General features: G+C 35.7%; 1 long non-coding RNA gene across 1 annotated transcript in view; it reads right to left on the bottom strand.

The window, feature by feature from the left end:
• LOC102149631 (uncharacterized) overlaps positions 1 to 25,996 on the bottom strand; it is a 75,375-nt gene that overhangs the window by 48,057 nt on the left and 1,322 nt on the right. Inside the window, exon 2 of the long non-coding RNA XR_001377473.3 lies at positions 10,513 to 10,580. This is a non-coding gene — a long non-coding RNA (uncharacterized lncRNA). The remainder of the gene's footprint in view (positions 1 to 10,512; positions 10,581 to 25,996) is intronic.

The raw sequence follows: 25,996 nt of genomic DNA, 5'->3' as shown, positions 1-25,996 counted from the left end.
GAGATAATATAGATAGATATTTGTCTTATAAATAAAGACAAAAGAGTGAAAAAAATAACCCAAGGAGGAACTCTAGACAAATAGAGAAGAAGTTTGCTTATATACGGGAAGTACCAATAGTACTGTATGGGAAGAAAAGAAAATGCTCATGAGAATGACTGGAAAAAACGTATTGAGAGAGGTGGAAAGACAACGAAGAGAAGATATGCTGAAACCAAAGACAGTTTCAAAAGAGAAAATCATTAGCAAGGAGGTTTCAAACTGGATGGGAGCTAAAAAATACTCATTGGATTTGGCTTTTAGATCATCACAGATTTCAAGAAGACAGTAGGGGGCAGAAGACAGATTACAGAAAGAAGCCACCTTCTTCTTATTTCAGAGGAGAGGGGAAAGATAGGTTCAATCAAGTTGACATCAGCTTATCTGGTGTGATAAGCTGTGAAAAGAAAGCATTTTTCCAAATATATACCACAAAAAAAACTTTCCAAATGGCACCCATAGGTCATCATCTAAAATCTCCTCCACTATACATTGCTACTTGAGTCATAAAGGTGTTCTCGTATTCAAAAAGCCCCCTAATAAAATGCAATTACTCCTCAAAATAGTAATACCTTACACACTTCCTCTGAAGTGTTATTTGACAAGGATTTAACAGAGAAAATGTTCTTGCCTAATAAGACACCAGAGTGGTCTAAGTATTCTAAAAGCAAATAACAGAGGAAAAGGCCTATTAAATGGGGTCCCAAAGAAACAAGGCTCCTATTTGATGACTTGGTTAGAGTCTGGCTAAGCTGTCTTCTTGCTGACTGGCTTTGCCAAACTTTTTTCCCTTTCTTGACTATTTGAGAACACTATCCTGTGTTGAGAAAATTTAAGTATGTAGTAGAAGTGGATTTCTTAAAGCACAGAGTAAGTGGTGAAAAGTGACTGAGGTGTTAATAGTTGCTGCTGCTACCCAAAATATCAGCTAAGATTTTAAGCTACTGCACTCCCTATGATCACATCAAACACACTTTTCTGGTACCAACAAAAAGTATTTTGCTACTAATCTTCACAGCAAGGCACTTCCATAACGAGAATGCTCAACAGCTGCTTTCCAAGTTAATGAATTAATTAAGCATTTACTAAACATCTACGATTTACCTAGCATTTAGCAAGATAGTATTTGAAGAAAAAGAAGAATGGGAGTTCGGTATTATTTTAATTGAAAGGTAAGTTTGTGACATGTAAACTTGTAACAAGGAATTGTATTAAACACAAATGAGACGGTTCCAAGTCGGCCATAATGTTCTCATTAGAAACATAAATGCCATTGTGGGAATAAGACGTCTCTGGTAGGCAGTACATTCAAGATCTTCTCCACTAAGCAAATTCTCATGAGTATCAAGAGAGAAGAAAGAAATAATAGAATAGATATATCATCTTTTTTTAATCGGTCACTGAGTTTCATTTAGCCTTACTGTGATTTCTTTAAGTTTCAGAAGCAAACGAGAATGCTAACACTTGAGGCTACTATGAAATGATAGATCCTTGTTGTAAGCAGTTCCAAACAGTAACTAATTGTAATATTATCTTCTAAAAGATTTAAAGGAAAAATAATAATTTTCCTTCACTTCAAAAATACACACCTATTTATGTCTCTGATTTTTTTCTTTTCTTATTTCCTTTTTTTAATAACTATAAAATGCTTGAATTTTTCTGTGAACCTAAAACTGCTCTAAAGAAAGAAAATCTACTAACAAAAATCTTACATGCTCGAGGGCAGAGATTATGTTTTTCATGTCTAAGATAGATAAACTTTTATCTATTCTATCACATTATGAATAAATTGGAAAATCTGGTATATTTAGATCTACCAGGGATTTAAAAAATGGATTCTTAATTCAAATTGAACAAGTCCTTTCCACTTCCAAATTTTAACTTTAGTGTCTGGAATAAGAGAGGTAACTGGTGCACTGATTATTTATAAGGTACTTTACATCGTAAGGAAGAATCACAACTAATAATTAAATTTGGGGAGAAGAGCACATGCCGTGTGGAGATCTTGCATACAACTCACAGGCAGCTCCTTGGGTATTAATTATACTGCAAAAGGAACTTGAATTTCAGCCATGTATAATTTGGCAACACTGCAAAATTTAAGGCTTTTGAATACTCTTTGTCCCAGAAATTCTTTTTCTAGGAAGTTATATCCTAATGGATGTGAGCAAAGATGGATTTACAAGGACAGTCATAATAGTAGTATCTGTTGAAAAATAGAAAACTCAAATATCCATCAATAGGGATGATTCAATAAACTACTATAATATACTGCCACGAGGGAATATTATGTGGCCATTAAAAATAAATATAGAAGAATAGCAAATGGCAAAAAATGTTCACAATAAATTGTGAAGTTAAAAAATCAAAGAGTTTAAATAGTATATATGGTATAATTGATTTTCCAAAAAAATATATAGATAAAGTTATAGGCAGATATAGATATGAATAGAACAAAGACTTGAAGGACCATGCTAGTCAAAGTTAGCTTTCAACTGGTCTACTGCAATAACCTCCTAATCAGTTTTCATCTACACTTGGCTTCTAATAATCCTACTTCTTCTAGACTGCAACCATATGGTTTCAAAATGCAAATCCTATCATATCACTCCCAATTAAAATACTTAAAAGTGTTCCTTCTGGGCCTAGTGATTAAGTTTGGCATACTCTGCTTCGATGGCCCAGGTTCAGTTCCCTGGTACAGACCTATACCACTTGTCTGTCAGTGGCCATGACATAGCAGTGGCTCACAAACAAAAAAAGCAATACTGGCAAGGGATGCCAGCTCAGGCAAATCTTCTCGAGCAAAAAATACCCAAAAAAACAAATGTTCTGTCCACTTCTAAGACAAAGAACAATTTCCTTCCTGCAATTTGCAAGAATTGTTCCCTGTCTAGTTTTCTCTCTCTCTCTCTTTCTCTCCCCACTTCTTTTTCTCTCTCCCTCTCACCTCTTGCCACTCTCCTCTAGATCTCTTAACTCCATTGTCTGCATTCCTAACAACTGCACCCCAAAATTCAGTTCAGGCAGACATGAGTGAGGTATTCTGGTCAGCCTGCCTGATTTGTATGGTACAAGAGGTTTCAAAAACCCATTCCTAAAAAGGAATTCATATTTCCTATCATACTGAGAAACAGGCAAACGGGTTTTCAATCAACCCTGACACAAGGTCTTGGCTAGACAATAAACAAAATGTACAAAGGCAGTTGGTCTCTCTCTGAAGGGTTTCTCTGGCAAGCTGTTCAGTGTACAAGAAGAACAAGAACAGGGCTGCCACCGCTTGGGTACAGAAAGTGAAGGATCTAGTTTTTTATCTCTTTCTCTGAATCATGGTCGTAGAAGAATGTTGATACATTAGCAACAATCATATCCTTCCTCATCATATCTACGGCTGTGTGTCTTTAGGAAAATCCTTTAACTTCTCAATTACCTCAGTTTTCTATACTGCAAAATGGGAGTTGAACTCGGTCATATGTCTATTTATACATTTTGTCCTGATAGCCATAACTCTAAGAGTTGCTGGCCTTGGTGTTCACTTTAACTTGGTTTCAGCTGTACACAAAATTGGGCGTGAAGGACACACATTGATTTTCCCAGGTCCTATAAAACCCTAGGAATGGATTTGACCCATAGATGCCACAAAGAAAGGATTTCTGTGAGAAGTAGACAGTAAATGGCATTACTAGACAAGGCAAAGCATTTAGCCAATACACTCAAATCCATAGGCCAAACCTGGGCAGCCAAAATGTTTCATGAATTTCAGTGGCTGAGTGAACCTCTGAACTTGTACAAGGTATGTTTGTGTGTCTTCATGTATGTCTGTTTGATCTCTTACAAAGGAAACCCCCCAAAAGTGCAAACAATCCTCCTCTTGTGCCCAAGGCCTAGATTGTTCATGGCAACATTGAGATAAATTCAACAAAAGGTTGTAGTAAAGGGCACCTCAAGAGGCTGATAGGCTAATAGACCCTACTCCTCACAATACTGCACATTAAAATTCCTTTGAAAAAGGAACTCAGAAAAGGGAAATAACATGTCCTGCAGGGAGAAACTAAGGTAGACAGTCAACTCTTTCCCTCATAATTTTTCTTACTAGTCTTTCTGATTTTACAGCATAATATGTTCTAAACTTTTAGTAAAATGGAGGTTTCTCATTTCAGCCAAACTGCTGTTAATCTATTCCAAATGTTACCATTGCAAGTAAGGTCTGGTAACCATCGCTGTATTAAGTTGATAATAGGAATAGAACTGATCACCATCTGGTTTGGTTCAGAGTACAACTTGCTCCCTAATATTGCAGAATTTGAGTTGGAAGTCCCCTGCATTTCATGAGTGCCACAAAAAAGAATTTAAACAAACAGCACTCTCCAATAGTCATATGTCCTTATTTATTGCTCTATACGTTTGCTAAATATGGAATATCACATTACTAATTTTGGCAAATTCCAGGGTACATAAACAGGCCAAAACCTCTTAACATAAATTATGCCAGAGCTGCCTAATGATAATTTGAAAAATTCATGGTACTGGTTTTCCAGAGTTATGACTGAAAACCATTTCAGAAATAAGAAACAAAATTTGAAATTGGTTTCTTCTTGCATGCTTCCCTTACCAATGCTGCTGTTGCAGATCTATGAAAATATACTTGATTCTACCACATTATGAATAAATTGGAAAATCTGATTTATCTACAACTACCAGTGATTTTTTAAATGAATTCTTGACTCAAAAGGAAACATTTTATGAGTTCTTTCCAATTACAAAATTCTCTGTTGTAAGTATTACAATAATTCTGGTAACAATCTAGCTTTATACAAAGGAAACTTTCCTTTAATTATATTAAATTATTACTAGGTATGATATTCTCTAAAGAGTTTGAAAGTCCAGACGATGACTATTTAATGACAAAGGCCATGTTGATCTATCCCCATTATATTCCCAATGTTTTGAATTATGCCTGGCATATAGGTGTCTACTTAATCAATGGAGCCCAAGAGACCCATATGGGAGACCCGCTTGTTACCCAAAATAACAAGTCTATGAATAACAACTTCCTATTTGTTTGAAATTTCTATTCTTTAATCAGGGGCATTTTTGAAAGACAATCAGAAAATTTAAAGTCTCCATAAACTGCAATAGCATGAGATGCCCCTTTCAGGCATAACATCTATACTGTGTCCCCAATTTCCTGAAGACTCATTGCTTATTTATTTAGGGATGCATGCCCCCAAATCAAAAGCTAGGCAGAGGCACAGTAAAGGACATAGCCCTCTTCGACAGACCTTTTTCTTTATAGGGTTTTATAAGTACAGAATATCTCAAGGTACTCCCTCTACCGCAAGGAAACAAGATTTATTTAGACCTGACTTTCTCAATTAACAAAGGCTTCAGGAATTTTTTCTGAAGTTTTTGCCTTAGGCCTGCAATTTTTTAACTATATTAATAATTCTGTCATTTTGACAAGATAGACTTTCTAATATGTCCCCATTAAAAACTTCTAAATATCTAAAGGCCAATTCCTTTGGTTAAATGACTTGAACGTAATAACAGATTTACAATGTTGGAGTATAAGTCATCTAATCCAGCTTTCTGAATCCATTTGTAGGCAGAACTATGTTAAAAAGTATCAAAGAAGATATGAATGCTTCACTCCTATTTTTAAAGACTTCCCGCGTAAATTGTAAGAACATCCATTGAATGAACTTCCAAGAATCCTCTTTAAATTAGGCAGTTCTTTAAACTTCACTTTCCTTATACACATTCTGGCCTACCTGTCTGCTAAAAAAAGCAGTTCTCATCTCCTAGCCAAAAGCTAACGTCTGTGAACTATGGACTGCTTTTTGTTTAGTTTTGTTTTTAACAGTATGATTTCTATAATAAGAGCAAAGTTGAGATAAAAGAGCAAACTTATCTCCCCGTGTCTTTTTTTCTCCTTCCCTTTCAATCTTTAAACTTCTTTCTTTTCAGGTTCTGCACATCATACCTCAGAAGCCTATTGTGTATTTGCTTTGTCACCTACCAGACATAACTCAGGAGAGAGAAAAAGTGCCTCTGTAGCACATTATAACGTGTGCCAATAAATCCCCACAGTATCAAGAAAACTCCTTTGTACCATGATGAAGGTGCTTTCTAACAGCCAAGAAAGGAAACACCAGTCCACATGTGCACCTTAAAAGAAACTTCACGTACTTTGTTTTTCCTTTCCATCTGACAGCCCTGTAATCTGGGAAGCTAAGCAGAATTGGGTCTGCTTAGTACTTGAAAAGGAGACAGTCTGAGAATACCCAGTACTGTAAGCTTTCTCTCCTCTCACCCCCATTACCCATGACCTGCCCAAAGCAGTATGGTGGTGGAGAAAGCACACTGAATTCCAGATAAGCAATAGAATGATCCAATAACCTTCTATGAATTACAAACGCTCACTGTGCCCAAATTCTCAGGAAAGATTTTTAAAGTTTTCTCCAGCTCTTGAAGTCTAAAACAGATTTTCATAGTAAAAGTCTATTTGTCAACATGGTTGGAAATGGGATATGCTGATGGGTTACTGAACTTAAAGAAGTAGATAAAAGTTAAATATACGCAACAGTGAAAATACTCTGAATTTACATTCTGTCTTTTTCCCCTCGCATTAGTTTGTTCTGACTATTTCTCCATGACTAAATTGCATTTTCCTCCACTCTACCTATGCAAGTTCTAGTTCATCCTCAAGACCTAATTCAAGTCTAACATTCTGCTTGAAGGTTAATTGTTATAACCCCTGTTAAACTCTCTGTCTTCTGATTATTATACTCATAGCCCCAGCCATACGGTTCTAAGTTTAATTATTCTCTATTTTTTCATATGTTAGTCTTATCTTCCCATGCAGACTGTCAATTCCTTGAGGAAAGTTAAACTACTGTGAGTTTTGGTGCTACTCCTTCTTTCACCACTTTCTAGCTGTGTGACCTTGAGTAGGTTCTTGAAAAACACTGTGTCTGAGTATCCTCGTCTCTAAAATAGAACTAACAATACTAAGCATGCTTGGTTGTTGGGACACAGTAGATAATCAATAAATACTTGCTGATGGATCACTATTTCCTTAATGATTTGAGAAGTATTTTTTAAATATTTCAGGATCATCATTATAAAAATCAGTTTCCACTGGACAGCATTTTAAACCTAAGGATAAGATAGTCAGGTGATGCAGTACTGATCTTGCTTTAGATATTGATGTTTAGGAAAAAAAATCCCTCTTAACAGTTATACTTGCTTTGTCTCTACCGGTCTCAAATAAAAGAGAAGGGCCAAAGAGAAATCTGTTTAAGCTTTGATGAGTGTTTCTATTCAAAATAAAGTGGAATTTACCATATCTTCACTTTATGAATTGAATACGTCTTCTGAAAATCCATAAGAGGCAAAGAGGGCATGTTGAGAGAATCTTTATAGGCAAATATTTAGATACCTCAAGCTTTTGATACATCATTCAAAGAAGGGGTGAGTAGTAGGATTGTAAATACCGCCAAATGAATATGATTAGGGCAGGCCAAAATACCATTCATCTCAGCTGTCCTTCCCTCTGGTGTAGTGCAGAATAGTCCTTTGGGGTTAATGGACTTAGCTCACTAGAAAGTTTTTCCTATTTTATCTTCTAAGAGTAACAAAACAAAAGTGAATAGGAAGAAAGGTTAGTGAAAACCTGCTTACCTTTAATTGCTAACACTAAGATGTAAAGAAAAAACTTCCAAGCTAGAAGAGTGTTTTCTATTTGTGTGTATGAATTCTATCATTTTGTTGGCTAATGAAAGTTAAAACACTCAGTATAGTTCCTGTAGGAAGACCACAAACAACTAGGCACTTTATTGTTACCATCCGACATATAACATGCTGAAAGAACAACAGGTAACAAAACCAGGGACATGTTCTTCTTACTGTACACACCACAAGATTCAAGACCCCAAGTTATGGAACTAAATGTTGCTGTGATTCAGCAAGCACATGACAAAAAGGCTACACAATATGAGAAAATGACTACAGAGGAAGGAAGGATTTGCCAGCAATACAACTGGAAAAGTAATTCTCTAAAAAACTTAGCTTGGATATGAGTTCAGCTTGGATCTGAAAGGAGGAATTGCCCAGAATTTTCTGAATGCTAGCATTGCTGGAAAGACATGTAGCTCCACCAAGCAATGCAAGTTTTCTACCCACTCATAATAACTCAGGGTGAGGAAGATGATTCTGAAAAAGTCATTCCTGCTCCTTTGATTTCATACTGAATCCTGGAGTTTAGTATTATATGAGCTCAACTAATTGAAGAGAAGCCAGATTATATTACCCTTGATTATCTAACTTTAGAGAAGAGGATTAAAGACACAGACAATCTAAAACTATGACAGGACAAAGGTCATTCATCTTCTCTACTATTGCCAGTGTGATCTTTCTTTAAACCCTGCCCCTGCTCAACAACTTTCAATGGTTCCTTATGGCTGATAGGAGACAATGTAAATTTGGTAGCAGGATATACAAGCCTCTTTATGATTTGGCTACTTCCTATTTTTCCAACTTCAGCTATCACCACTTTCTCTCAGATATCTTGAAGTCTATCTATACCAAAATACTTGTATTTACCTGAACATACCTACTCTTTTATGCTTCTGTCCATTTGCCTGAAATATCCTAGCCTCTCACCACTATTCTTCCTGAATTAAGCAGGGAGTAGGCTAATTTACCATAATAAATACTCCCCTCAGTAAATAAAATAACGTTATTATATTATACATATAGTATATACAAAATAATATGACTGTCTCTTTCTTGTATATAAAATTATATAATTTTATATCTCCCTCATATAACAGTCCAGAGGTGGGTTGGCAGAGCAGCTCTGTCATTCACAACATGCAGCTCCCATAGCTCTGTGTCCAAGGCAGCTGCTCCAATTCTCATCAAGTCACAGCTAGTGGCAAAAGGGAAGGAGGATATGAAGGCCATCAATTTCCTTTCTTAAGGAAGTGACCCAAAGTTGCATAAATTAGTTCTCATATAACCACTGGCCCAAATTTAGTCACATGGATACACCTAGTTGTGAGGAAGGCCGGAAAACATAGTTTCTAGCTGAGCAGCTTTGTGACCTCCTAAAAGTCCTGGGGTTCTCTGACCAAAAGAAAGTAGAAATAGATTTGAGGTAATTAGATGTCTCTGCCACACTTCCTTAAATATCGACACCATATTATGACTTATATCAAGACTTTGACCATCTAGGAAATTAAGACTGTGTGTATTGCCAGTAAGATGGTAAGATGAATCTGAAAGACCCACGGTACAACATCAAAAAGAATCTCCCACCATCTTTTGGCACAGTAGGGGGTAATAGTGCCCTTATCTGAATGAAAACTTGGGTAGTCCCTTCATTTTTATTTCTTCTGATGTCAATTTGGAAATAGAATGTCATATGCTTACTTAGTTTGCAAAAACACAGTCTTGATTTAGAAATTAAAAGAGCCAGCCCAATATATTCGCCAACACTTGTCTTCATTCAAAGGTAAGAATTTCTTCCACCTCCCCCAGGTAGGCTTGGCTGCAGATAGGGTGTAGAGAAGTGGGTGTGACTTGCCTCTTCTCCCGTTCTTACTCATTCTCTACACAACTCACTAGCTGCTATTCCTGAGTCCACCTTATTAATGCTCCCTCACTGTTTCATACCATCTGTATCCTCTTTGAGTGATAAAACAGATTTCCAGATATTTCATTTGAAATCTTTACCTTGGTCTAGATATTCACTTGTAATTTTAAATCTACTAAAGCATTTTTTGAATATATGTCAGTCTCCTCCACCAGACCAGGAGCTCTCTGAGCTCCAGAACTGCAACTCTAGTAACTGGCACACAATTTTTTAAATGAATTCTCTGAACCCTCCAATATGGGTTAAGTTGCTCTTTCTGTGTATTCCCTAATACTTGGATGTACTTATACCCATTTGAAGTCCTTATTTCTGTGTATTCTAATTGCCTATTTACATGTCTGCTCTCCCAGTCAACTGCAAGCTTTTTGATGGCAGGCATTATGGATTTGTATGTGGCCAGCACTTAGAGTGCTCAATAAATAAGTGCTCAATAAATATTTAGCTAATGAACATTGTTTCCTCACAAGAGGAATTAGCAAAGAACTATAAGGCTCGGTACCTCTCCTAAAGGAGTAAACAGTTTTATTGAAAAGATAGTTACCTCCTCTTCCATCCTTAATCTTCCACCCTAGCATTTTCTAATTCCACTACTGACCTGTTTAAATACTGCAGTTATAATCCTAGCATAATATATGACTGAAGTGAATTATCACTAAAGCATTAATTGCACTTTGGGGAATGAATGTCAAGGAATTAATCCAACATACATAAATGGCTATAGTCATGCAATTGTCTACTACAGCATTATTTATAATAGCAAGAAGGGAAAGAAAGGGTAGATAGAAATATACAATAATAAATAATTAAATACTCACTTGAAGAAGTAGTTTTTTAATGGTAATAAATCTTCTGTAATAGCACATGAAGTACCTACAACATAATGCTTAAAAAAAACAAGCAGAAAAAAAGTTAAATGTCTGCTAGAATTACAACCATGCAAATATATGTTTATTGAAAAACAGTTAGAAGGGAAAACACCAAAAGGATAATAGAAATCATGTGACAGCAGCATGATTATAGGTGGCCTTTTACTTTATCTTCCAAACTTTCCGTAGCACTGCTAAATTAGTAATGTGTTTTCAATTTACTTTTTTTTTTTTGAGGAAGATTTGCCCTGAGCTAACTACTGCCAATCTTCCTCTTTTTGCTGAGGAAGACTGGTCCCAAGCTAACATCCATGCCCATCTTCCTCCACTTTATATGTGGGACACCTACCACAGGATGGCTTTTGCCAAGCAGTGCCATGTCCACACCCGGGATCCAAACCTGCAAATCCCCGGCTGCCAAGAAGCAGAACGTGTGGACTTAATTGCTGTGCCACTGGGCCGGCCCCTCAACTTACTATTTTTAAAATTACCTTTGAAAAAGACCTTCAGGTGTCTATCTTTTGAGGTAACTAGTTAGAGGTAGAGCTTAAAACCAGGATGCAAGTAGAAATGTTTGCATTTTTTTGCATTCAACACCACGCTAGGCACTGTGGATATAAGAATGAATTAAATATGGTCTCTATCTTTGAAGATTTTCAAATGTACAAGGAAAAGGTTCTTTAAAAAATATAGCTATGGTATATATATACAATGGAATACTACTCAGCCATTAAAAAAAGACAAAATCATCCCATTTGCAACAACATGGATGGACCTGAAGGGTATTAGGCTAAGTGAAATGAGCCAGACGGAGAGAGAAAAATGCCATATGATTTCACTCATATGTGGAATATAAACAAACACATGGACAAAGAAAACAGTTCAGTGGTACCAGGGGAAGTCGGGGGTGGATACAGGAGGTGAAGGGGAGCACTTATGTGGTGACAGAAAAGAAATAATGTACAAATGAAACTTCACAATGATGTAAACTACTACCAATTCAATAAAAACAATATATAGCTATGATACACTGTTATGAACCCAATTATTAGTATGAATATGTAATGTGACTCTCAGAAGAGAGAGTGATTAATTCAGTTCTGCCAAGGAAATCTTCATAGAAGAGGTGGCATTTAAATAGGGCTTTGAAGAACAAGTAGGAGTTCATCAGAGAAAACATAAGCAGATCTTAAAACTTATAGCATAGTAACCAATCAGGATGGTGGCTGAAATACTGAGAAATAAAAATGAAAACTAACATATTGAATGCCTACCACACGTGAGCACCTTAAATAGACTATGGGTAATTTAATCACCACAAAAATTCTAGGAGTTGGAAACTATTATTGTTCTTATCAACCAATTTATTGATATGGAAACTATTCTTGGTAAGTTAGAAAACCTGCCTGAGCAAATTACACAGAAAGTGGTAAGGGTGGAAGTTGCATCCAGGTCTGTGTGACCCTAAGGTCCTACCCTTACCTACCAACGATAAAAATCAAGAAAATTAGACCTAATTCCACAAGAAAGGCAAAATAATCAAAGATTCCTAAGGTACTTTTGGAGGCTAGAGAGATTGGAAGACCAGTTAGGAGCATAATGCAATAGCTCAGTAAAGTTCTGAATCAAGAAAATGAAAAGAGAATGGAGAAGAGACATTCAAGAAGCATTTCAGAAGCAGAACCACAGAACTCAACGACTATGAAGAGGAGGAAGGAGTTTAAAGTTTATACTTTGGTGACTAAAGGATAGTAAATAAATTAACCAAAAAAGGGAACACAGGTATAAGGAAAAATAATGAAATTGTTTGGGGCACTTGAATTTAAGGTGTCAGCAGTACATCCCAATGAGCATATCCAAAGGCAGTTATAAGCACAGCCAATGGACAGAATTATCTTCTAGAGTTCTCCTGATGTTTTCACTCAGTTGAAATTCTACATTTTAGTGGAATTCCTTTTTACCTTGATAGTTGGTACAATTAACAGTTTAAAAATAAATCATTTTGGGGAGCTGGCCTGGTGGCAGAGTGGTTAAGCTCGCACGATCCACTGCTCGGCAGCCCGGGGTCCACCGGTTCAGATCCCGGGTGTGGACATGGCACTGCTTGGCAAAAGCCATGCTATGGTAGGAGTCCCACGTATAAAGTAGAGGAAGATGCGCATGAACGTTAGCTCAGGGCCAGTCTTCCTCAGCAAAAAGAGGAGGATTGGTAGCACTTAGCTCGGGGCTAATCTTCCTCAAAAAAAAAATCATTTTGAAATAATGAGAATTCACTGTTTGATGAAAATGAAAAATGAAATGAAAAATACATTATTTTCTTAATTAGCAAAACCAAAAAAAATCCACATTTAAAAATCATGCAAAACATGAAATGACCCACACAATTTTAGTTCTTCTAAGGACAAATAAACTGTAGAAATATATTTATGCAGCTCAGTTGGTAGCATTCCAGTTAATTCATCAATAAATGTTTATTGATAACCGACCGTGTGAAAGGTACTATGCTAGGAATTTACATTTCAAGAAAGACTCCTTCAGGATGATGGAAGTGATAGCATGCATGACGTATCTAAATGTCTTGAGATAAGAATTAGGCAACTAGGAAGAGTTTGGGTTTGAATTAGTAATAATTGCAAGAAAATAAAATAACAAGATTGGGAACACAAAAAGTTGTCCAGGAAGAAGAAGAATTTAATTTAATATTTGGACCAGCTGTAATAGCATTTCCATAGTCAAAATGATATAAAATTATAAATATCAATATGATCAAAATTACAATGTTAACTGTATCGGGAAGATGGGGATGTGGGAAAGGTGTTTATATGTGGCAGGGATGGAGGAAGAGAGCTAAATCCTCATCTTCCATAATGGCAAGTCAATATATAATGCTTAAAACTTAAAGATCAAACAGAAACAACACAAACTTGGTAAGTAAAGACGGCAATGTAATGGCAAAAGTCAAATGGACATAAGTTAACAGGATGAAGCAATGACTTTATAGAACCATTTGACTCTTTAAGCTATGTGTATGTATAATTTGATAATAATGAAAATGAACAGCCATGATTTACAGACCATGGTGAATTTCTGAGTAGAAGAACAAGCTTGTTCTAAATCTATTAAGAAAAGTTTCTGTTAGCATGATTGAAAAAGAGAGAGAAGGAAATCAGTTGGAAATCTAGTCCCCTAGTTTAAAGGAAATATAGTAAAGATTTGAACCAAGTTAGTGTCGGTGGGATCAGAAGGAAAGGGGACTATCTATAAGACACTTCAGAAATAGAATCACAAGGACTTGGAGATTAATTGTATATAGAGGTGCAGAGGAGGATGTGTAGAACAATTCAGAGGATGTTTAAGATAATTCAGAAGTTATAACCCAAGTTACTAGGCGGAGCTGCTCTCTGGGTAGTTTTTCCTATTGATTCACAATAATAACATATTATTATTATGTTATATATAAATATATAAAACATATACAATTTTTATTATAATATAATTATAAATAATATATTTCTGGAGAGATACTAATATATAAAATGTATATATTCTGAAGAGAGATTTATCCCTAGTTGATTCTATGTATTTCAAGTATCACCTCCCAGTGGCTTATTTTTTCACTTTCTTTACGGTGGTTTTTGTTGAAGAGAAATTCTTAATCTCGGGGTTTATTTGGCTTTCTTGATCTGAGGATTAGTGTCTTTTAATAATTCTGAGGAATGCTTTTTGAATACTGTCTTTTTCCGCTTGGCTCTATAAACACCTTCTAAACCTCTGACTAAAAGTATATTAGACTTTCTCCCTCTTTTCTCCACAACTATTTCTCTCTGGACTATATTTTGGATAATTTCTTCAGAAATTAGTTCACCAATTCATTCTTCTGCTGTGTCTAATCTGCTGATTAATATTTTCAATATTTTAATTATATGATTAATTTCTAGAATTTCTATTTAGTTATTTTTCAAATCCACTTGTTACCTATTTATGTTTTCAAGTTTTTATTTCTTTAATCAAATTAAATATGGTTGTACATTCTGTCTGGTAATTCTAATGTTTATAGTTTTCGAGGGGGTCTATTGTTTTGGTTGATTTTTACTTATGGTATCTCGTCTCCTTAGGTGCTTTATGACTTTTTACTGTGAGGATTCATTTTTCTTGACATCCTATCAGTGGAATGTGGTTGAACCTAGACTGAAGTTGAATTCTCTAAATAATTCTCATTTGTTTCTGCCAGTCATCTGGGGCCACTAGCAGCTGGAAACATTCTAGGCTAAACTCTCCACTTGAGACTTTTTCAGACCCATTGAGGGCCAGCTTGTATCTATAAATTCTCAAGGATGCTTTTACTTACTATTCATTTACCTAGCATTAGTATTAGTACTGGCAAATTTCCTTGGCATTTCTTTCTTTGTGTCGCTTCTACACATATCAGCTTTGTGAAGGGTGTTCTATGAGGTTTCCTATCATGGGTGGATACTGAGTTTTAACTCATATCCCCCATGTCCCAAGAAGATGTTGAAATGGAAAACTAATATTTCAAGATTCAGCAGAAACTCTCAGAACAAAAACTAGGTTTGGCACTTATCTTTTACAGTTCCTGGCTTACTTTGTTTTGAATTTTACTTTTTTTGCCAACTTATTAATGCTTTTTAAACATATTTTCATCCAGTTTTATTTTATTTTATCCAGTATTCTTTTTATCTGTTCAAAAGATACTTTAGGGTAATTAATCTCCAAAAATACACATCCAGATCTCCATTATCCTTTAGTGGTCAACTCAACTTTCTTGCTTCCACCTTGTAGTATACCTTCTGTTTTAACTCTATTCTACTGCTTATAGATCTCTGATGTAGACTCTGTAGTTCTCTAGTATAGCATACTATGCTTCTTTGCTACAGTGAAAGGCTAAACTGATTTAGTCAATATACGTAGCTAAACCAATTCGACACTGCTAACATGGCAGTACAAGTACTGGTACATTGTCTCCGGCTTCTGAAAAAAAAAAAAAAGACAGTAAGTGCCTTTTAATAAACCAAGGATCACGATAGCTAGTGTAGAACAAAAGGACTGTGAGGGACCACTGATGTATACAGTGCTTTTATTTACTTCCTGTGTCAGTGTTTTTTCAGATGCCCTATGTTGTAGAGAGGCTGATATTTGGATAAGTAAAGCTGCATTGCACATAAGAGGCAATTTCAATAACTTGGGTTAGCTTATACCTATCAAAACTGTACTTATTTGAAATAAAATTCATTGGTTTAATCATAATAACTGATTTTATCAGTAAATACACATGTGTATGTCCAAAGGTGACTGTTTGTGATGACTGCTATTTCAGTAAGGAACTAAGTTCAGGCAAAAACTACACTGTTGATTCCTATAATGAAGCAAGGTTAAAGATTAGGAGAGATCAGCAGTTGGAAGCGAATTAAAATCAGAAAAAGGGAAAGTGAGGAGACACCTGCCACTTGAGAAGAGAAACAGGATGTGGTTCTCCATGTTACCAAAAGCATCAGTAATTCACACATTCACCATGAGTGTGAAAATAGACCTACCAATGTTAGTATGGAGAAGCTTTATTTTTTGTGCAGAATTAGGTTGGATGATTTTCCCAGCTACAGTGTTTCACAGCAAAGAATTACTTCATCACTAAGTAAAGGTCCTATATTCAGATAGAATCATGGCAAATTGAGAAATCAAAAGCAAATCAATAATTTGCATGTCCAGCCTAAAATTTAATGTCACAAAAATGGTTTGTTCTTAATCCAGCTAGCTAATAAATATGTCTAACCACTCTTATATTGCGTATGAATAAAATAGTAATGTAGAATAAGGAAATAACTTTTAAGCTCAATCAATAGAAACATGAGATAACTGCCTGAGAACTAAGAGAATGTACTTTTGATCCTGTACAAAGGAAAACTTATTCTTACTTATATTATGCATTTAAAGTAAAGTTAGAATTACACAAACATCTAAATTCATGGTGTTAAATGAAGAGAAATACAATTGAAGGAAGAACTCAGCCACTACTCAAAGATTAGAGGGATTGATAGATTTAGTATATTCTAATTTTTCTACTTTCTGAACATAATTAGATCCTGTTATTTTGCTCACCAGAGATCCACACAAACACAGACTTGGGCATTTTAGTGCCAATGAGCTTTACACTTAACATAAACTTTGGGTTGAGCCATAGCTTTTTTTCCCCTGAATCAATTTTTCTCCCTCAGTTAATCATAAGAAAAAAGAAACTGTAAGAGCTAGCCAGATGCTTCAGTGCTGAAGGAAATTGTTTTGGTGTAATCCAAAAAGAGCAAAAAAGCCAGGAAATTTGGAAAGCTCAGGCCATTTTAGACCACATCCACTCTACTGCACATAGGCTGTGTGACTCCTGTTTTGCAACTTCCAAAACAGCTATATATACCATACAGGTTCAGCATTTAAGTCTTAAATATACGTGGCCTGAATTGGCTTCCACAAGTTGGCTACCTTATTTCAGGCAATCCAAATCAGCCACAGTGTTAAACATCCTTCTAACTAAATCCAACTGAGTGCAAAACTGCCAGGCAAGAAAATGGCAGAATAGGACCCTTATGTTTAAAGACGCAAGAACTAGTTACTGACTCGTTTAAAGATGCAAGAACTAGTTACTGACTCGTCAAAGAAAAAACTGGATTTGTAACAAGGCTTCAATTGATTAAAGTGAAACTGAATGATCCTAAAAACTCAGTAAACACCACAGCAATTCAGAGATGGGTTTAGAGATTGAGGAGAGAAAAATAATCATTGACACTTAAGATACTTCGTCAGCTAAGGAGGACATTTTTCATCATAGGTATGATCAGATTATACCTCTGACCTCAGTACTGTTGATATTAGTACTGTTGAATTCCTTTCCTACTAATATCTTTGTTCATTGGGAATTTAAATTATTAAAAATATAGTGTTTTGTGGTATAGAATGTTTTGTACAAGCAACATAATTTATGCTCAAAAAAACCATATTTTATTTTTGCCATACTGGGAAGTAAGGTTGTCCAGGATTTGTGTTTTTTATTTTGTTTACTCTGCAGTCCTAACATATAAAAGATTTCTGCCCTGCTACTTTTGAAAGGAAAATATGAGGTTTTTTTGGTCAATGTAAAAGTGGAAGAGTAGAATTTTTGAACATATAATATGATAACTCAGGTCCTAAAAGACATTTATCTGTTCCAGATTCCCTTTGATGTCATTTGTTGCTGTAGAGTGGTCTATCTGAACTTTTACTACCTGAACTTTTAATGCCAAAAGAAACAGTCCTAGATTAAAGTATTGAGAGAAGAAATACCCAGACTCAATATGGAAAGGGAACACTAGCTCCTACTCCCATTCTACAAAAATCCTGATCCTATTTTGTCATTTGTTCTTTAGAACTGAAGGTCTAATAAGTTGAAGATAACATTTAAATAGTAATATATTTACTTCTTTCATTTTCAAAAGCAAAGCTCTGATGGAACATTTGTGTTTCTAATTTTTTCCCTCCCTGGCATATAACCAGCTTGCTATTTTCCAAATGATATTTCATTTCAGTGCTTTGTTACAATGTTAATAATCTTATTCATTTCCTTCTTACCCAGATTCAATAACTTACTTTGAGCCATAGCAATGTTTTAAGTGTTACATCAAAATCTAAAATTAAATAAAACTGTTTATTAATCTTGTAACATGTCATCATTTACATGTGTGCCACAAATTGGTGTTCCTTGTTTTCTTTCATTCAGTCTCCTCTATTTGATAATATTCTAAGTCAAGTCAAATTTCAAAGCGTAAAAATAGAATTTCTGTGAACTACCTCTCTATCAAATCTGGGTAAGTGGCAATGCCAAAGTAGAAGACACTGATCACTTTTTAGCATATATTTTCATGTTACTAAATGGATTTTTCAACAGGTTTTACATACCTTTTGAAAGAGCATTTCCATAGGCCATAAAAACTGAATGTTAAAATTGTTTACATAGAAAAACATCTACATATCTTAAATGAGCTTATTTATTTTCTATGGTTAACATGAAATTCTACACAGAGGAAATGATACTATGTTACAATAAAGAATCTCTAAATCAAAAATTGTTACCTGATAGAAAAGGAAAGTGCTAAAAGACACCTGTACCTGTTCTAAATTCTCTAAGTGAAAGGAATAAAAGTACTCTTTTTTATTTTAAACACCAACCAGAACTAAATCCAATAGCCAGAACCTTAACAACAACTGCGTTTTCAGTCATACTTGAAGAAAATATTTACCCTATCTATTTTTTATATGACTATATTAATAAACATTTCATCTTACAAGTAATTTTTAAAATTGTATCCAAATTTTATCTTATTTGTGATTCTAGTTGGAGGATGGATGGTATTACATCTACAACTAATTGACTAATGCAAAACTTCCATATAGCTCCAATTTAAAAAAAAAAACATATTCCGGAAAAGGAAAAACTATGGAGACAAAATATCAGTGGTTGTCAGGGGTCAGGAACCTGGCACAGGGGGTGAAGGAGGAGCGTGGAGGGACGACTAGGCAGAACACAGAGGATCTTTAGGGCAGAGAAAATATTCTATATGATATTATAAAGATGGATTTAAGTCATTATACTTTTATCCAAATCCATAGAATGTACAACACCAAGAGTGAACCCTAAGGTAAACTATCGACTTTGGGTGATTACGATGTGTCAGTGTAGATTTCTCCTTGGTAACAAATGCACCCGTTCTGATGAGTGATGGCTGTGCATGTGTAGGGGTAGGGGGTATATGGGAACTCTCTGTACCTTCCTCTCAATTTTATTGTAAATCTAAAACTGCTCTAAAAAAATTGTCTTCAATAGAACAAATACATTTTGAATTTATTTTTAAAAGTAGCTTTTTCAAGCTCAATTTCAAAAACTTGAAATAAATGCATGTGCCATTTCTTGTTTATTTTCTACCAAATATTATATCACCAAGGTAGCCACACAAGTGACTGAGAAAAATAAAACTTCCCTAGACTTCTTGCTATCCCTTACCTTCTACTACATCTATTTCATCAACTCTTACTACTTAAGTTTTAATATTTCTTAAATCTGCCCATTTTCTCTCATCCCTTTTATCTCTACCATAGTTTCATTTTTTTCCTCACCTGACCTTGTCTGCCTACCCCTTTCTCTACTAGCTCAAGTCTGTTTCAAGTACATCAACTACAATGCTAATTAGCCAATTTACTGCAATTAACATCAGTCACAAGGTTGCAAGATCTTAGCCTGGTGCCTACTGTATGCAAAACTCTGTTAAGATTTAGGGATACTAGGAAAAAATGAGCAAGACACAAGACTAACAGCATAAAGCACAAGTCGTGTGTGAAAGAGAAAATATATCTCCTTAACTCTACAGAATATGGTTTTGCCTCTTCTGGATGGTTGAACTGGCCCTTGAAGGCCTCTGCCAATTCTGATGATCTTTCCTGAGATCTCATTTTATTTGCTCTTCCCGCCACATCTAATGCAGAGCACTTTCTTGTTGAAATTCTTCCTTTAACTTTTATTATATCACCCTCTTCTCATTCTGTTCTGACATCACTGATTTAGAGAGATAGAATGCTAAGGAGGAAAAAGCATGAGCTTTATTACAGATTTTGCTTTGAATCATTATTGCTCTAGCATTTACTGGGTGACTGTGGACAAACTATTTATCTGAGTTGCAATCCGTTCATTTAAATTAGTTTAGGATTATTGTGAGTATAAAATTAAATAAAGTATGTAAGATCATTGATTCAATGGCTACTGCTCTGTAATTGTTATAGTTCCTTAGTTCTCCAGCCTTCTGTATTTTTTCTTCTTCCGGTCCCCAAATTTTAATGTCTTAAACTTCAGTCCCTAACTTTATGCTCTCCTCTCGTGGCATTCTCTCTTTTCCTTAAGAATTGCATGCAAGTTTATGTCTATATCAGTTATTGTTTGGCCATTTCCTAAATAGTTAACAATGGTATCTGTTTCTGTATCTACTTTTTAAAATGTTAATAAAAATTATTTTAGAAACAATAATTTGGAACATTTGGAGAGCCTGGGAGTGCAAATGCTATAAGAATGCACAATTACAGGAGCCAGCCTGGTGGTGTAGTGGGTAAGTTTGCACCTCTGCTTCAGCGGCCCTGTGAACACAGGTTTGGGTGCCGGTCCTGGACCTATGCACTGCTCATCAGGCCATGCTGTGGCAGCATCCCACATATAAAATAGAGGAAGATGAGCACAGCTGTTAGCTCAGAACTAATGTTCCTCAGCAAAAAGAGAACGACTGATAGCAGATGTTAGCTCAGGGCTAATCTTCCTCACCAAGAAGGAAAAAAAAGGGAGAATGCACAATGATTATCAGAAATCAGAGGATTTACTCTGATTTTTCCAGATAGAGTCACTGTCAGTTTATAACTCAGCAGAGTACTGCTGGTGATCATGAAGGTATTAATCATTAAGTTTTAAATCATCTATTCTTGGTCCCTTATTACCTAATTTATACACACAATCAGTCATTAGTTAAAGAAAGATAACACAAGAAAATGATGAAATACATATTAATGAGTACAAATATGATAAATGTACAAATTTGCCTCCAAATGATCTTCTTCAGATCCATTAGTTCAATCTATCTGATCAAAATTCTTCAAAAGTGCATCAGTATTTCTTGTACCTCAAAAAGCAATGCTAGGGGCTGGCTCAGTGGCATAGCAGTTAGGTTAATGCACTGCACTTCAGCAGCCCCGGGTTCCCCAGTTCGGATCCCAGGCACAGACCTATGCACTGCTTATCAAGCCATGCTGTGGCAGGCATCCCACATATAAAATAGAGGAAGATGGGCACAGATGTTATCTCAGAACCAATCTTCCCCAGCAAAAAGAGGAGGATATGCGGCAGATGTTAGCTCACAGCTGATCTTCCTCAAAAAAAAAAGCAATGCTAATAAAATAAACTATAGTGGCAATGATATCCAATTTGGCTCTACTTTAACTGGGAATGAAAACCACTAACATCTATGATATATTTGTGGAGATATACTAATAAACAGCATCACTTGAGAATAAAATACAATAATCATGAAAATTTTTTTGCTAAATCATTTTGTTACATGCCAGAGGAAAACTGAAAAATAATTTTTAAAATTCCTGAGTTTGCAAAGTCATGTATTACTGTGAAAGAGATGATTCAACCAAAAAGGTTAAGAAATAATTATCTCCATCAGTGGTTCCCAAAGTGTATTCCTCAGAACAGTAATTGCATGGAATTTTTTAATTTTACAAATAATGCCTTTATTGTTTCCAAAAAAAAAAAAAAATGATGCACATTTAGTTTAGAAAGTACACTGAAAAGTACCAGGAAGAAACTAAAAAACATCTAACAATATTCCATCACCCAAAAATAACCATTGCCAACTTTTATTGAATATCTTTACAAATATGTACAATTTGCAGAAGAGTACTTCAGATGAGCAGATATAAACAATTTCAGGAAAAAAATGGAATAATCATGATTATTTTAAATTAAATTTTTTTTTTTTAAGATTTTATTTTTTCCTTTTTCTCCCCAAAGCCCCCCAGTACATAGTTGTATATTCTTTGTTGTGGGTCCCTCTAGCTGTGGCATGTGGGACGCCGCCTCAGCGTGGTTTGATGAGCAGTGTCATGTCCGCGCCCAGGATTCGAACCAACGAAACACTGGGCCGCCTGCAGCAGAGCGCGCGAACTCAACCGCTCGGCCACGGGGCCAGCCCCTTAAATTAAATATTTTTTAAAATAAATGGAAGGCATTACTGAAATTCAGATAAATTTTAACCCCCACTGAAGATATGGTTACTAAATAAAAGTCTCTCTAAGGTAAGAAAAAAACTATAAAAATCTTTGATGTCACTTTTGCAACTGTTTTACCTTTAAACTGTCTCCTTGCAATGATGGATTAAATTGTCACATTTTACTTGCACCTAATCTCCACCTTACCCTAATTTTTGCCATATTTTTCTCTTTAAATCATCAAAGCTTTCATTTATATCTTGTAACTATAATATTTAGTTCTTAAATATGAATAAAAAAAACCTTCACCATGGGTATTTAAGTTTAAATGAGAATTACACAGAAATCCCTTATAAATTGTAAAGTGCTAGAGAAATATTAGTTCTAATACACTGATACTTCCCACCATTCTTCCTCTATACTCACTTTTCTAAGTTCTCATCCTAGCAAAAAGGGTCTACTCACTGTGCTTCTAGAAACTGGTTTTCTCCTAAGATTGATTCATAAAATATTGCCCCTACTTAGAATGCCAACACTCTGTCTAAAGCTGTCCATCTTTCAGTATCAAGACCAAGTCTTTCCCCCTCCCTGAAGTCTTTACAGAACCTTCTAACCTGCAGTGACATCTTCATCTGAAGCTGTGCAGCACTAAGGTATTAAGTCACCAGGCAATAAGAAGTACTCTTACATTGTCCTACTAGACAGTTATTTGCTGCTTACACTCATAGAATTTCCATTCTTATACATTGTCTTTCAAACTAAATTGTAAGCTCTTTGAGGGCAAAATTTAAGTTTTAGATTTTGTTTTCATATTGCCTTCTGTTTTATATACACTGGCACCACCAGTGTACTCATTTCATAAGCTTCTAAAGACCAGAGAATATAATTGTGTAACATAGTTTGGGTATACACAATCTTATAAGTTAACTTAGTAGATATTCAACTAAACTTTGTCTCAGAGACTTCCAGTGTTCAAAAAATAAAATGAAATACATAAATTACAATGAACATAATCTACAAATATAAAGATTACAATAAATATAATTTAATATGTCAACATTAAGGAGTGAATTCTTGGTTCTTTATATTAAGAAGGTGCTTCTATATTCTTAATATTAAAAAGTATTTCTTGGGACACGTGAAAGCAATCTTTATGAACATCAAATATCACAGGTTTATGTGGTAGATATAGATGGGTTTAGAATATTGGCTTGAGCTAAATGTGTGTTGACTCTAAAACATATACTGGAAGTTGTTTTTAAAAAGAAATTTCAGATATTAATGGGTTCACTTTTATTTTCTATCCTATTTCTCTCATAAAAGTTGAGGGAAGAATTTTTTTAATTAGTTCATTTAGATTTTCACTTGTTTTAAGTAAATGAAAGCTTACATACCGATACTGATGATGATAATTTTTCTTTGATTAAAAAAAAAAACAAGCATCATTCTACATAGGCTACTTTCCCAGATTAAAATTCCACTTGAAAATTGCCATGTCAACTGATAAGATACAATATTCAGTTTTAATATTATTATACAAGTTATTCTAAAAGTATTATTCTACAAGTATTATAATGCAAGCACAGTCAGTTATAGGTAGAGTAACTATGGCACACAACCGCAGTTACATTTGGTGTTCTTGGAATATATGTGTCTAAGTAACAAGAAGCTACTGCTTGACTGCCAAGAAGTCAAGTTTAATTTGCTTTCTTTTTCCCTCCCTCTTCAACTGGCCGAAATTCAAGTTCCACTGCAAATGCAACAACCAGCAAACACAGATGCCATCATAAATACATAATGCTGCCAAGTAGGAAACCCTACATTGACGAATAACAGAACTCCCCATAGCAACTGGAAGATATTCTGGGCAGCATATTTAAAGTCTTGAAGCTATATTACAAATAAAATGCATGCATCCCTTGCAACTGAAAAATAAGGTAGTTTTTTAAAAATATTGACATTTACTATTACTCAATGGGTAATTTTTCTGTCTGGTTCATATTCTTAGTCGCTTGAGAAATTTTATAAATCTTTCATTGTGAACTTCTGCAATACATAACTGCTATCAAGGAGGTCCTGCTGTGCCTTAAATAAAATTTGTCATATTCAATTAAAAAAAAACACACAAACAGTTTGAAAACTTTGCTAACTAAATTCATAGTCTGATAACCTAATTTGAATATTGAAAGTTAGCAACTGAATGACACACCTCACCAACATCAGTTGGCTTGAAGACAAAATGTGAAACCAACAAATATTTATAAGTATCCACTGTGGCGACAATATACATTAGATGCCATAGGGAAAGGAAATTGAAGACAAGACCTCTACTCTGCAGGAATGTTTTCCTCTAGTTTGTAGAAATCACTTATATAGGACGCTAATAAATCAAAGCAGAATTTCATTGAAAATCTGATCCCTTGAGGGATGTTACAAGAAACATCATTTGCCCACAATTGCTCTAAATTCTAACTCCCCAAAACAAAACTTCCAAACATTACATATCAAGAGATACAAAAACTAGAAAAGGAAAGGATCTTTTAAAGCGGAGATAAGATAGAGGCTCATGACCTCTCCAAATAGCTTTGGTTTTAAATTCAAAATATTTTGCATTTAATTTTATGAAACCTTTCCCCATCATATTCACTATGAAATGTCAATGCTGAGGAGTGAGCATTGCCATCATCAAGATGCCAGAGTAGGAGACCCCAGCCTCCATCTCCATCTCCCCAAGAAGGTCGACAATTAGACAGCTATCTATGAACAAAATCAGCTCTGGGAGAACTCAGGAGTCCACATAAGAAACTTCAGCAACACAGCAGAACAAAAAACCTGAGAACAACCACACAAAAAGGAGAGGAAGAACAGTTTCATTTTGCCTGCCTCATTCTCCCAGGCTGGCACTGCTTCTCAACAAGAGGGAACTCCGCAGCTAAGAGTAGTTCCCCCAGCCAGGACTGGGAGATCAGAGTGAGTAATCAGCTTCCCCAGGCTTTCAGGGCACTGTATGAATAATCCAATTCAGTTTCACCCCTCCCAGAGACCAGCAAAGCTGAGACATATAGATATAGCTAGAAACAAGGAAGAAGGGCAGGGACTACCAGAATCAGCCACAGAGCAGGAGTGACCACAGTTCCCAGTGACCTCCTCTTCAGAGGACCCCAGCAACTTTTGCAACTGAGGAAACTGGCACAGCCACAACGGACAACTTGCATATTTCACTGGTTTTTGCTCCACAGGTTTTTGCATTCGACGATGCCAGATGACTGAGGCCCTCTCTCCACACCCCTCTCCCTCCCTACCAGGGTCTGGCCTCTGCACTGGCACCCTGTACTAGCTTCTGTGGCTGCACGAGTACAAGATGGCAGCCTAGACCTCATGGCTAACTTCCACTGCTATGTGCACACTTGGGGTTAGCTCCTCCAGCTGTGCACTTGCACACCTCCAGCCTGACTCTGTCACCACCCTCCACTGCCATGCATACGCCCAAGGCAAGACTTTACAGCCACAGGAATGCATAGCGATAGCCAGGGATCCCGCAACTACCAGTACACCCACAGTTGGCCATAGCCCTTGCTGCTTGCCCTGGCCCCCACCACTACAAGTATGTCTGCAACCAAACCCTGTCACTCTGCAGGAACCTGCA

Source organism: Equus caballus, chromosome 9 (assembly GCF_041296265.1).
Source record: "Equus caballus isolate H_3958 breed thoroughbred chromosome 9, TB-T2T, whole genome shotgun sequence".
In the NCBI taxonomy this organism is placed as follows: Eukaryota; Metazoa; Chordata; class Mammalia; order Perissodactyla; family Equidae; genus Equus; species Equus caballus.
This window is presented reverse-complemented; position numbering and strand designations above follow the sequence as displayed.